Source organism: Lepidochelys kempii, chromosome 2 (assembly GCF_965140265.1).
Source record: "Lepidochelys kempii isolate rLepKem1 chromosome 2, rLepKem1.hap2, whole genome shotgun sequence".
In the NCBI taxonomy this organism is placed as follows: domain Eukaryota; kingdom Metazoa; phylum Chordata; order Testudines; family Cheloniidae; genus Lepidochelys; species Lepidochelys kempii.
Window position 1 is genome coordinate 151,935,107 of NC_133257.1, and position 14,095 is coordinate 151,949,201.

Here is a 14,095-nt window from a genome sequence, read left to right on the forward strand (position 1 = left end):
ACTGTCAGTTGTGTTTGCAACAATAGTAGCTGAGAGTCAGAAGGAGAGTATGATAATACCTAAATTTAATAATAACTTTATTGCTCTGCATGTGATTGAGGGCATGTTTGGGGCTACAACAGAGCTCCACCACCAAAACTATCCAGCAGGGTATCAAGTGTCTGAACAATCAAGCAATGAAAGACCAAGGTATAACATTACATCAAAAACACAAACTCTCATTGGATGATCCTACCACGAGGGAATGACACTATTTCCAGAAACTTCTGAGAGCTGCCTTTTCCCTATTGACACTAATTAATTAACATTAATGGATGGGATCAGTGCATTCACATTGGTTTGAAAGGATATTCACCCACATGTGTCACTGGAAAGCAATGAAAACAAAATCAACTAAACCTGCTGTATAACACACTTATTCACTGTAAAAATAAAGCAAACATCATATAAATATAGAAATAATACTTCTGAAAATTAGTTTAATTTTAAATAAAGCAGAAACAAAACTGATTAAAACAACCATAGTGGTTTGCAGTGTCTGTCTCATAACCTGGAACCAACATTTCTACAATGACAAAGTGGATGAGATAATATCTCTATTGGACCAACCACTACTGGTGGAAGGGACATGCTTTTGAATTTCACTGTGCTCTTCCTCAGTACTGGAGAAAGTAACCAGATTGTTCATGCTAAATATAAGATGGGAAAGATTGTTAAGCATAAGGGGGTCACACACGTTGTAGGAAACGACTTACAATGAAGTGGGCAATTAACACTGCTGTTTTCTTAGGACAAAGAAAGGTAGTAGGCAGAATGGTGTGTTACAAACTGTTGTAAAAAGCCATAAAACCAGTTAAGTTTTTAGTGTCTAGTAGAGTTTTATGAATGTAAGTTCCCAAGCTCATCTTTTGAACATGTCATGCAAGTCTCCTTTCAGGATGAGGACTGAGAGGTCACATTTGGTGTGATCACTCTGTGAAAAGTGTTCACCCACAGGTGACAAAGTGTTTTTGTCTTTTATCATTTTTCTGTGGGAGAACATAGTGCTTGTCTGGTTTCACCACATAGTTATTATTAGAGCATTTGATACATTCGAGGAGATACACCACATCTGACTGGACACCCCCCAGAGGACAAAACAACACACTTGATAATTACATTGATTGCTTGAAGAAAAAATTGACTGTGAAATCCTTAATAAACATTACATCCACCACAATCTCTCCACCACTGAGAGGATAGGTATGCAATCCCTGAAATCTAGCTACCAGATAGTGATTAGACCAGCAGACAAATGTGATGATTAGACCAGCTGGCAGTTCTCTGACAACACCTACTGTAAAGATCTCAGAGAAAACCCTACACCACAATTCACACAACAATTTAAAGATATAATGAAATCTTTATCCCAAACAACTCCTAGAGAAATGCTACAACCTCACCCCCATGAACTCACCTCAGGGACTTTCTATATGCTTAGCAAGATACACAAACAAGGGAACCCAGTCGGACCCATCATTACTGGCCACAGCAATTTTACTGAAGGGATTCATAAAAAACATCCTCAAACTACTCTGCACATAAAAGGTCAACTTCCTCTAGGACAGTGGTTCTCAAAGCCGGTCTGCCGCTTGTTCAGGGAAAGCCCCTGGTGGGCCAGACCGGTTTGTTTACCTGCTGCGTCTGCAGGTTTGGCCGATTGCGGCTCTCATTGGCCGTGGTTCACTGTTCCAGGCCAATGGGGGCTGCGGGAAAGGCGTCCAGCACATCCATTGGCCTGCGTCGCTTCCCACAGCCCCCATTGGTCTGGAGCGGTGAACCGCGACCAGTGGGAGCCAAGATCGGCTGAACCTCCGGACGCGGCAGGTAAACAAACGGGTGCAACCCGCCAGGGGCTTTCCCTGAACAAGCGGCGGACCAGCTTTGAGAACCACTGCTCTAGGACACAACTATCCTCTTCCAGAAACTTGGCAACATTAACAACCTCCATCAGAACACCATCCTTTCCCCTGAGGATGTCAACTCCCTATATTCCAACATCCCTCATGGCAGCATCACTGCCTGCCTCAAATATTTACAAGACAATGGACAACAGTCAGAAATCCACCCAAATACATTGCCAAACTCATTCATTTCATTCCTGCCCATATCTACTTTACATTTAAGAACAAACACTTTGTCCAAGCCATGGGTACTGGGATGGCTCCCCAATATGCCAACCTCTTCATGGGCCAATTTGAAGAATTATTTCTGAAAAAATGCACCACAAAACAAGTGATATACATGAAATACATCAATTATATTTTTATCCTCTTGACAGACAACCTAAACTCAGATTTCCACCACAACATCAAAAACCACCACCCATCCATTAAATTCTTTCTGGAACTCTCTTATACCAGCATGAACTTCCAGAACACCACAATCTGCTTCAGCAATGGAACCCCATAGACAACTATATAAAAGATCTTCACATCTACCTTCACAAATCCAGTAACCACCCCAAACACCCCAAGAAATCTATTATCTATAGCCAGACACTAAGATAACACAGAATATGCTCTGATGAGAAAGTCCAGGATACACACCTTACCAGACTTAAAACCACCTTCACCAAACAAGGACACTCCATTAGAGAAGTCGTTCACGTCACGGAATGGGCCACCAATATACCCTGAGAGAATCTGCTTCAATACAGAAAAAAAACAAAAAAAAACCTACTCACTGACTGCACAGCCCTAGTTGTCACCTACCACCCCACACTGGAATCCATGTGTGGTATCATTAAATAGACACAGACCATACTTGATAGGGGACACATCCTGAAAGAAATCTTTCCTGAACCCCCTCTTCTGGCCTTCAAACAAATCCACAGTCTTGCCAAACTCATCTTCAGAAGCAAGCTCCTCACAGGCCAGCACACATCAACTCAAAGTGGCACCTGACCCTACCAGAACAACAGATGCAAAACCTGCAGTCATATCTCCACTGCTACAGTGATTAACACCCCCCAAAACTCACCTTTCCAGATTTATGGATCTTACACATGCCTATCACAACACGTAATATATCTCATCCAGTGCACCAATGTCTCCAAAACAAATATGTGGGCGAAACCAGATGAGCACTACCCTCTTGAATGAACTCATACAGAAAAATTATAAAAGACAAAAATACCTTGTTACCTATGGATAAACACTTTTTACAAAGCAATATTTCCACGTGACCTTTTAGTTCTCATCCTCAAAGGACACCTTCACAACACATTCAAAAGACAAGCCTGGCAACTTAAATTCATAACTCTGCAGGACACTGAAAACCATGGGTCTTAACAGAGACACTGGTTTATGGTTCATTACAACAATTTGAAATACACCACACTGCCTACTACCTTCCTTTGTTTTATTACAGCAGTGGTGTTACTTGCCCACTTCATTTTAAGTGGTCTCCTATAATATGTGTGACACCCCCCCCCCCCACTTATGCTTAACAATCTATCTCATCTTATATTTAGCTTAAACACTCTGGTTACTTTCCCCAGACCCGAGGAAGATCTCAATGAAGCTTGAAAGCTTATCCCTTTCACCAAACAAAGTTGGTCCAATAAAAGATATTACCTCACCCACCTTATCTCTAAAATAGCCATAGATTTTTTGAGTCTGTCATTTCTTTCACTGCTTTTATCACTCTCAATTAAAACTATTATGCTTGGTGTGGTAGAGGGACACCAGTTTATGAAACATCCCCAACTTGAAATAGTGGGCCCCAAGCTCTTGTTCCCTTCTATAACCTTTGGGGAGCCTGGAATTTCCCCCAAAATAAGTGCATTTGAATATAATACCAATTACTTTATCTGGGCAGTGATAAAAGTTTCAGGGACCATTAAAGGGCCCCTACAACTGGTCACACATATAATGGCAGCAGATATACAGTACATTGAGTCTCCAATCTTTCAATAATAGAGTAATATATTTTAATCAAGGAACAGCCCAATCATCCCAGCTAGGGCTTTGTCAAGCCAGGCCTTAAAAACCTCTAAGGATGGAGATCCCACCACCACCGTAGGTAACCCATTCCAGTGCTTCACCACCCTCCTAGTGAAAAAAATTTTCCTAATATCCAACCTAGACCTCCCCCACTGCAACTTTAGACCATTGCTCCTTATTCTGTCATCTGCCACCACTGAGAACAACTGAGCTCCATCCTCTTTGGAACCCTCCTTCAGGTAGTTGAAGGCTGCTATCAAATCCCCCCTGGGGCACTCCACTTGATACCAGCTACCAACTAGACCTCGAGCTGCTGATCACTACCTGCTGAGCTGATCTAGCCAGCTGCTAGATCTAGCTCCTGAGATGATCTAGCCAGCTTTCTATCCACCTTATAGTCCATTCATCCAGCTCATACTTCTTTAACTTGCTGGCAAGAATACTGTGGGAGACTGTCAAGGTTCCTCCCCCACTCTTAACTCTAGGGTACAGATGTGGGGACCTGCATGAAAAACCTCCTAAGCTTATCTTTACCAGCTTAGGTCAAAACTTCCCCAAGGTACAAAATATTACACCCGTTATCCTTGGACTGGCCGCTACCACCACCAAACTAATACTGGTTACTGGGGAAGAGCTGTTTGGACGCGTCCTTCCCCCCAAAATACTTCCCAAAACCTTGCACCCCACTTCCTGGACAAGGTTTGGTAAAAAGCCTCACCAATTTGCCTAGGTGACTACAGACCCAGACCCTTGGATCTTAAGAACAATGAACAATCCTCCCAACACTTGCACCCCCCCTTTCCTGGGAAATGTTGGATAAAAAGCCTCACCAATTTGCATAGGTGACCACAGACCCAAACCCTTGGATCTGAGAACAATGAAAAAGCATTCAGTGTTTTACAAGAAGACTTTTAATAAAAAATAGAAGTAAATAGAAATAAAGAAATCCCCCCTGTAAAATCAGGATGGTAGATATCTTACAGGGTAATTAGATTCAAAAACATAGAGAACCCCTCTAGGCAAAACCTTAAGTTACAAAAAAGATACACAGACAGAAATAGTTATTCTATTCAGCACAATTCTTTTCTCAGCCATTTAAAGAAATCATAATCTAACACATACCTAGCTAGATTACTTACTAAAAGTTCTAAGACTCCATTCCTGTTCTGTCCCTGGCCAAGACGACTACAGACAGACACAGACCCTTTGTTTCTCTCCCTCCTCCCAGCTTTTGAAAGTATCTTGTCTCCTCATTGGTCATTTTGGTCAGGTGCCAGCGAGGTTACCTTTAGCTTCTTAACCCTTTACAGGTGAGAGGAGCTTTCCCCTGGCCAGGAGGGATTTCAAAGGGGTTTACCCTTCCCTTTATATTTATGACACGCCCCCCAAATCTCAGCTAGGGTGAAACACTGGCTGGGATTTCTTCCTGGAGCTCTAGGAAAACAGAGTTAATAAGACACATGCATCTCTAAATATACTACCAAGTACATAAAGACTAACAATATTTTCCACATCTCAAGGACGATTTTAACCAGTTGATTCTGGGAAACTTTCACGGGAGAGTGCATCAGCCACTTTGTTAGAAGCTCCTGAGATGTGTTGGATGTCGAAATCAAAATCTTGGAGAGCTAAACTCCACCGAAGAAGTTTTTTGTTAGTTTCCTTGACGGTGTGAAGCCACTTCAGTGCAGCATGGTCGGTTTGCAGGTGGAAACGCCGTCCCCAAACATATGGGCGTAGCTTTTCCAGAGCGTAGACAATGGCATAACATTCTTTTTCAGTGACTGACCAGTTGCTTTCCCTCTCAGACAGTTTTTTGCTGAGAAACACTACAGGGTGGAATTCTTGATCAGGTCCTTTCTGCATTAAAACTGCTCCCACACCACGCTCGGATGCATCTGTGGTTACTAGGAACGGTTTGTCAAAGTCTGGGGCCCTTAGTACAGGGTCAGACATGAGTGTCGCTTTAAGCTTGTTAAAGGCCTTCTGACACTTTCTGGTCCACTGAACAGCATTTGGCTGTTTCTTTCTGGTTAGGTCTGTCAGTGGGGCAGCGATTTGGCTGTAGTGCGGTACAAATCGTCTGTAATAACCAGCCAAGCCTAAGAAGGATTGAACCTGTTTCTTTGACTTTGGGACAGGCCATTTTTGGATAGCATCCACTTTGGCCTGTAGGGGACTGATAGTTCCTTGACCCACCTGGTGTCCAAGATAAGTCACTCTGTTTAGGCCTATTTGACACTTCTTAGCCTTAACAGTTAGTCCTGCCTCCCTTATGCGCTCAAGGACTTTTTGTAGATGTTCCAGGTGGTCTGCCCAGGAATCCGAAAATATGGCCACATCGTCAAGGTAGGCGACTGCATATTCTCCTAATCCCGCTAGGAGACCATCTACAAGTCTTTGGAAAGTGGCGGGTGCATTTCGCAGCCGGAAAGGGAGTACATTAAATTCATACAGCCCGAGATGTGTGATGAAGGCTGACCTTTCCTTGGCAGATTCATCTAGCGGTACCTGCCAGTACCCCTTGGTTAAGTCCAAGGTAGAGATGAACTGGGCCCGTCCCAGTTTCTCTAATAGTTCATCTGTGCTTGGCATGGGATAGTTGTCTGGGCGAGTTACAGCATTTAGCTTTCAGAGTAACAGCCGTGTTAGTCTGTATTCGCAAAAAGAAAAGGAGGACTTGTGGCACCTTAGAGACTAACCAATTTATTAGAGCATAAGCTTTCGTGAGCTACAGCTCACTTCTTCAGATGCATATCGTGGAAACTGCAGCAGGCTTTATATATACACAGAGAATATGAAACAATACCTATTCCCACCCCACTGTCCTGCTGGTAATAGCTTATCTAAAGTGATTTCCAGCACAAATCCAGGTTTTCTCACCCTCCACCCCCCCACACAAATTCACTCTCCTGCTGGTGATAGCCCATCCAAAGTGATAACTCTTTACACAATGTGCATGACAATTAAGCTGGGCTATTTCCTGCATAAATCCAGGTTCTCACATCCCCCCCACCCCCATACACACACAAACTCACTCTCCTGCTGGTAATAGCTCATCCAAACTGACCACTCTTCAAGTTAAAATCCAAGTTAAACCAGAACATCTGGGGGGGGGGGGGAGGAAAAAACAAGAGGAAACAGGCTACCTTGCATAATGACTTAGCCAAGTCATTATGCAAGGTAGCCTGTTTCCTCTTGTTTTTTCCTCCCCCCCCTCCCCCCCCCAGATGTTCTGGTTTAACTTGGATTTTAACTTGAAGAGTGGTCAGTTTGGATGAGCTATTACCAGCAGGAGAGTGAGTTTGTGTGTGTATGGGGGTGGGGGGGATGTGAGAACCTGGATTTATGCAGGAAATAGCCCAGCTTAATTGTCATGCACATTGTGTAAAGAGTTATCACTTTGGATGGGCTATCACCAGCAGGAGAGTGAATTTGTGTGGGGGGGTGGAGGGTGAGAAAACCTGGATTTGTGCTGGAAATCACTTTAGATAAGCTATTACCAGCAGGACAGTGGGGTGGGAATAGGTATTGTTTCATATTCTCTGTGTATATATAAAGCCTGCTGCAGTTTCCACGATATGCATCTGAAGAAGTGAGCTGTAGCTCACGAAAGCTTATGCTCTAATAAATTGGTTAGTCTCTAAGGTGCCACAAGTCCTCCTTTTCTTTTAGCATTTAGCTTACGGTAGTCCACGCAAAAACGTATTTCCCCATCTGGTTTGGGAACTAGAACCACTGGAGATGCCCATGCACTTTCAGAGGGGCGGATTACACCCATCTGTAACATATCCTGGATCTCCCGTTCTATAGCAGTTTTAGCTTGAGGAGACACCCGGTAAGGTTGGACCCTAATTGGGTGAGCATTACCTGTGTCAATGGAGTGGTATGCCCGTTCAGTCAGTCCTGGGGTGGCTGAGAACGTTGGCACGTAGCTAGTGCACAGCTCCTGGATCTGCTGTCGCTGCATACGCCCAAGGGTCATGGAGAGGTTCACCTCTTCCACACCACCAGCACTTTTCCCTTCGTAGTAGACACCTTCAGGCCACTCAGCATCATCTCCTCCCTGGGCTGTAAACTGACAAACCTTTAATTCTCTGGAATAAAAGGGCTTTAGAGAATTAATATGGTACACCTTAGGCTTTCGGTTGGAGGTGGGGAATGCTATGAGATAATTAACAGCTCCCAGGCGCTCCTGGACCGTGAATGGCCCTTCCCACGATGCTTCCATTTTATGGGCCTGGAGCGCCCTTAAGACCATGACCTGGTCTCCTACTTTGAAGGAACGCTCTCTGGCATGTTTATCATACCAGGCTTTTTGCTCTTTTTGAGCATCCTGTAAGTTTTCTCTAGCAAGGGCTAAAGAGGTTCGGAGGGTGTTTTGTAGGTTGGTTACAAAGTCCAGAATGTTAGTTCCTGGAGAAGGTGTAAATCCCTCCCATTGCTGCTTCACCAACTGCAATGGCCCCTTAACCTCACGGCCATATACAAGTTCAAATGGGGAAAACCCTAAACTGGGATGTGGTACAGCTCTGTAGGCAAAGAGCAACTGCTGCAATACTAGGTCCCAATCATTGGAGTGCTCATTTACGAATTTACGTATCATGGCCCCCAAAGTTCCATTAAACTTCTCCACCATGCCATTTGTTTGATGGTGGTAAGGAGTGGCAACCAAGTGATTTACCCCATGAGCTTCCCAAAGGTTTTTCATAGTTCCTGCCAGGAAATTAGTCCCTGCATCTGTGAGGATGTCGGAGGGCCAACCTACCCTGGCAAAAATGTCTGCTAGTGCCTGACACACACTTTTAGCCCTGGTGTTGCTTAGAGCTACTGCTTCCAGCCATCGGGTGGCAAAATCCATGAAAGTCAGTATGTACTGCTTTCCTCTGGGTGTCTTTTTCGGAAAAGGACCCAGAATATCCACAGCTACTCGCTGAAATGGAACTTCAATGATGGGGAGTGGCTGGAGAGGGGCTTTGACCTGGTCTTGGGGTTTTCCCACTCTTTGGCACACCTCACAAGACTGGACATAGGTAGAAATATCCTTGCCCATTCCCTCCCAGTGGAATGATCCCCCCAAACGGTCTTTGGTCCTGTTCACCCCAGCATGGCCACTAGGGTGATCATGGGCTAAGCTCAAGAGCTTGGCCCGGTATTTAGTTGGAACTACCAACTGTCTCTGAGAATGCCAGTCTTCCTGGTGTCCACCAGAAAGAGTTTCCTTGTATAAAAGTCCTCTTTCTACAACAAACCTGGATCGATTAGAAGAGCTGAGAGGCGGTGGGTTGCTCCGTGCCGCCGTCCAAGCTCTCTGGAGGCTTTCATCTGCTTCCTGTTCGGTCTGGAACTGTTCCCTTGATGCTGGAGACATCAGTTCCTCATGGGATTGTGGACCTAGGCTTGGTCCCTCTGGAAGCGATATAGGGGATGGAGCTGTTTCTGTTGACTGTGAACCGCTCTCCGCTGGTGCACTATGTTGGGATTCAGGCTCCGGCTGAGCCTCTTGTGTAGGGTTATCGGCTGCTGCCAGTTCAGGTTCGGTGGGGCCCTCTGGTGTTGAGGTTGCAAGTACTGGATTCAGTGCTGGCACGGGGTCTGGTGTTGGTTGTTCGGCTGGTTCCGGTTCTGGGACTGGTTCCGTCTGGGTCTCTGGGACTGGATCCACTACTGCTGTTGCAGACATTGGCCTGGGGTCCAGGTCCATCACCTCTGACTGGGTCCTGATAGAAGTTTCCGGAACAGAGCTAGGCCTCACGGCTTGTTTAGCCTGGCTGCGGGTGACCATTCCCACCCTCTTGGCCTGCTTCACATGATTGGCCAAGTCTTCCCCCAACAGCATGGGGATGGGATAATCATCATAGACTGCAAAATTCCACATTCCTGACCAGCCCTTGTACTGGACAGGCAACTTGGCTGTAGGTAAATTGAAAGAGTTGGACTTGAAGGGTTGAATCGTCACGTGGATCTCTGGGTTGATTAAATTGGGGTCCACTAAGGAAGCATGGATAGCTGACACTTGTGCTCCGGTGTCCCTCCACGCGGTGACCTTCTTCCCGCCCACACTCACAGTTTCCCTCCGCTCCAAGGGTATCTGGGAGGTATCTGGGCCTGTGGACCTCTGGTGTGATTCCGGTGCAATGAACTGTAATCTGTTGGGGTTCTTGGGGCAGTTGGCCTTTACATGCCCCAGCTCGTTACACTTAAAACATCGTCCAGCTGGCGGGTCACTGGGGCGAGGAGGGTTGCTGGAGAACGGGGTGGTGGGACGATAAGGGGTCTGGAGGGTTCTTTGGGAGGTAGGTGGGGCTTTGGGCGGCCCCCGGTAATAGGGTGTGGTCTGGGGTGGTCCCTTCTGGTCTCCGCTCCAACTGCAACCAGTTTTCTTCTTCTCTGCCACCTCCACCCATCTGGCTCCAATCTCTCCTGCCTCAATTACAGTTTTGGGTTTCCCATCTAGGATGTATCTTCCTATTTCCTCAGGAACACCCTCTAAGAATTGTTCCATTTGCATTAGGAAGGGCAAATTTACTGGAGATTCAACACTTGCTCCTGATATCCAGGCATCCCAATGTTTTACAATGTGGTAGGCATGTCGGGTAAATGACATGTCTGGTTTCCACCTTAGGGCTCTGAACCTCCGACGAGACTGCTCGGGTGTTATCCCCATTCTGACTCTCGCCTTGGATTTAAACAGTTCATACTTGTTCATGTGTTCTTTAGGCATTTCAGCTGCCACCTCAGCTAAGGGTCCACTGAGCTGCGGCCTCAGCTCTACCATGTATTGGTCAGTAGAGATGTTGTACCCAAGGCAGGCCCTTTCGAAGTTTTCTAAGAAGGCCTCAGTATCATCACCTGCCTTGTAGGTGGGGAACTTTCTGGGATGGGAAGTGGTACCTGGAGAAGGATTGCTAGGGTTTGTTGGTATATTCTGCTGGGCCTTTATCCTCTCCATCTCCTCCACATGCTTCCTCTCTTTTTCCTTCTCCTCCTCCACATGCTTCCTCTCTTTTTCCCTCTCCTCCTCCACATGCTTCCTTGCCTCCATTTCCCTCTTGTGGGCAGCCTCTTGGTGTTGTTCTGCCTCCCTTGCTTGTTCCTTCTTCAGCTGTATGAGTTCTATCTGTCTTTCATGTTCCCTTTGTTTTTCCTCAGCCTGAAATTTGGCTAATTCCAGCTGTAGTCGAGCTGAGGATTTGGCCATTCTAACCTCTCTGTTTTTACTTAACTCTACACCCGAGGTTTAGAAATAAACAAACAAAACTTGGCTGTAAAATTTTGCTGTGCTGGAATAGAATACCTATTCTCTGATAGTGATTGTCAGCCTACAGAGAAAGACAATTCCCTTGTCTCTGCTCTGGGCCCAAATTAAAGCAAAAAACCTCCAACTACTTGGAAACCTGCTTACCCAGCCCAAAGAAAAAAAAAAATTCTTTTCAAACCTGTGCTCCTTGTAAAACAAAAAAAAAAATCAAAATCCTAAAAAAAACCTGCCACTTTTGTCTCCAGGCAAATGGGTAGAGCACACCCCCCCTATTTACTTTTAGGAAGAAAAGAAAAAAAACCCTCTGGGTTGGAAGACTGTGAATTTCCCTGCAGGAGTTAAGTACCCTGCCTCCAGGCAAAGAAAACCTGCAATTCACAAGATAATCCCCTTTTGTCTCTGCTTGGCCACAAAGCAGAGAGAAACCAAGCTGCTTTCAGTTTCAAAGCTGCTTTCTGGACTTTCTTTCCAAAGAAAAAAAAATTTCCTTTTTAAAATCTGTATTTCTAGTTCAAAAAATCTCAACTGGATCTCAAATGATTTCAGGTTAATCCCACCACTGTGCCACCATGTCAAGGTTCCTGCCCCACTCTGAACTCTAGGGTACAGATGTAGCATGGCTTCTCAAAAATAAAACATTTTGTCTTATTGAAATTACCAGTGGATGAACCTGAGAAAGTTTTGGATTTTCATTTCAGTTACATATCCAACATTGCAGTAGCTTATCTGAAGCTTATCCAGTCTTTCTGAGGCCCCTCTTGGCAGTGTCTCCATTACTGCCTCACAACCCCCTGGCTGTGTAACTTCAGTGACCCCCAGCATAACCAAATACTTCTTTGTAACCCATCTTCATATCTGGAAATCTCCCTTTTCCAGTGATCTAAAGATCTAGGGCTAGACTCAGAAAGAAATTTAGGCATGGTGTCATTGGATTGGGAGACTGGATGCAGCGTCTCCCACCTCCTCCATGAGGGCTCCAGCCCCAAGGCTACAGAGTCATCCTCATGCTTGTTTGCTCTTTCTCTCTCTGGCCCAATGATTGTTTCATTATTTATCCACAAGGGAACAGCTTCACCAGAAGAGACTGAGACAGCTTGACATCAGAATATCCCAGTGCCCAGTAGCTAGAACGCTCACCTGAGAGGTTGCAGATCCCTGTTCAAATCCCTTCTCCCCTTCAGGTGGAGTGGGGGATTGGGACTTGAACTGGAAGTCTCACACATCCCAGGTGAGTACTGTGACCACTGGTCCAAAAGTTATGAGGGAGCATTTCTTCCTCACAACACCAGTGTATTGTGTAAGTTTCTCTATAAGTGCCCAGTACTATGAGTGATGTCTGAGCCCACTCACCAGACTGGGCCCAACGGATAAGATAGGCAGAATAACACCTACCTTTCTCTGGTTTATGCATTACTCTGGAGCTTAGGTATCCATATAGCTGGCTTGGTGCTGAATTGCTCACACTGAGGCTGAAACGTAGGCATTTAGGGAACTTCTATTGAAAAAAATGTAGGCACAGAGAAAATTTAGGCACCTACAGAGTTCGGGGACAGCTAAGCAGGAGCTTTTTGAATCCCAGTGGGGCCTGATTCTGGGATTTAGGGAGCTAAAGTAACAGTTAGGTGCCTAAGTCCTTTTGTGAATCTAGGCCTTTACACTGACAGGTCACATAGTATCAGCACTTAAACCTGTCACTGATCCAGGACTGAAGTGCATCTCCCTGCACCTCACTCCAGTGTAATAATGGGGGAAAATAAGGAAACATTTGGAGCACAATGATTATTTTAAATGACAGATGCTTGGAATGTTATAAGTAGTTCCAGTGGAGATGTATTCATGGGCGAAGTTCAAGTCAGGTAGTCAAAGGTACATGATAAATATCTTTAATCAAATGTCTTTCATGGCTAAGCCATACCAATTATTTAAAGCCTGCCATTTTCCTAGAATGGATAATAGTTTTGTTGACTCTCAGTCTCACTTTTAGGTGAACAGCCAGCAGCTCTTAGGCATCTTGGCACATCACAGACTTGAGGTTCATGGATTGCACCATCATCCCAAAGGGGGAGACAAAATGCATACACAGCAGGTTTTAGAATTTCTCATAGTTTGGGGAGTTTACAGGGTCAGACAATTCATAGCAAATTCCAGAGATCCACAGCAACTTTTTTTTTCAGAGATGGAGGAGCAAGGACTTTCCCACTCAGTCATAGTTTCCTGTTTAGAAATAGTATCCTTTTTCTTCCATGAACCTTTAATCCAGACCCATGTGGAAGCTCTGCCAAAGATGTGTTATGGGTTCCTCTCTCTTCTAGGCTGTTGGAATTCTTGCAACCTTTGGGGAGCCAGTAATTCACCCAGGAATCACTCAAATGGACAGATAAATCCCAGAGTCTTTAGTCGCAGGGACAACAATGAAAAGAACAGTCAGTGGAAATACAACATCAATTCAATATGCTTAAAATGAGCTCTTCCTCCATCAGTCACAAAACATCTTTACCCCTCCAGCCTCAGCAGCTTAGTTTTGAATTAAGGTACTACTTTCCCTTTGGGCAGTGACCGATTCTTACATGCAGTACAGGATCAAAGGGACTACACATTCAGGTTGCTCCCTGGGTCTATGTCCCAACCCGGAACTCAGACTCTCAGCCTGCTGTGTCCCTGCAGCAGCAGGATGTACCCTCTCCTGAAACCCCCCCCCACACTGTCTTTTCTCAGATATCATACCCATCCTCCAATGGTAGGCAGGCTTGCATCATGAAGTAAGGGTGGGATTTCCTGCTTGTTTTCTTGCCAACCAGGGCTCTGCATGGAGGGGGACAATATCTATTAAGAGGCCAGCTTTTCTGGT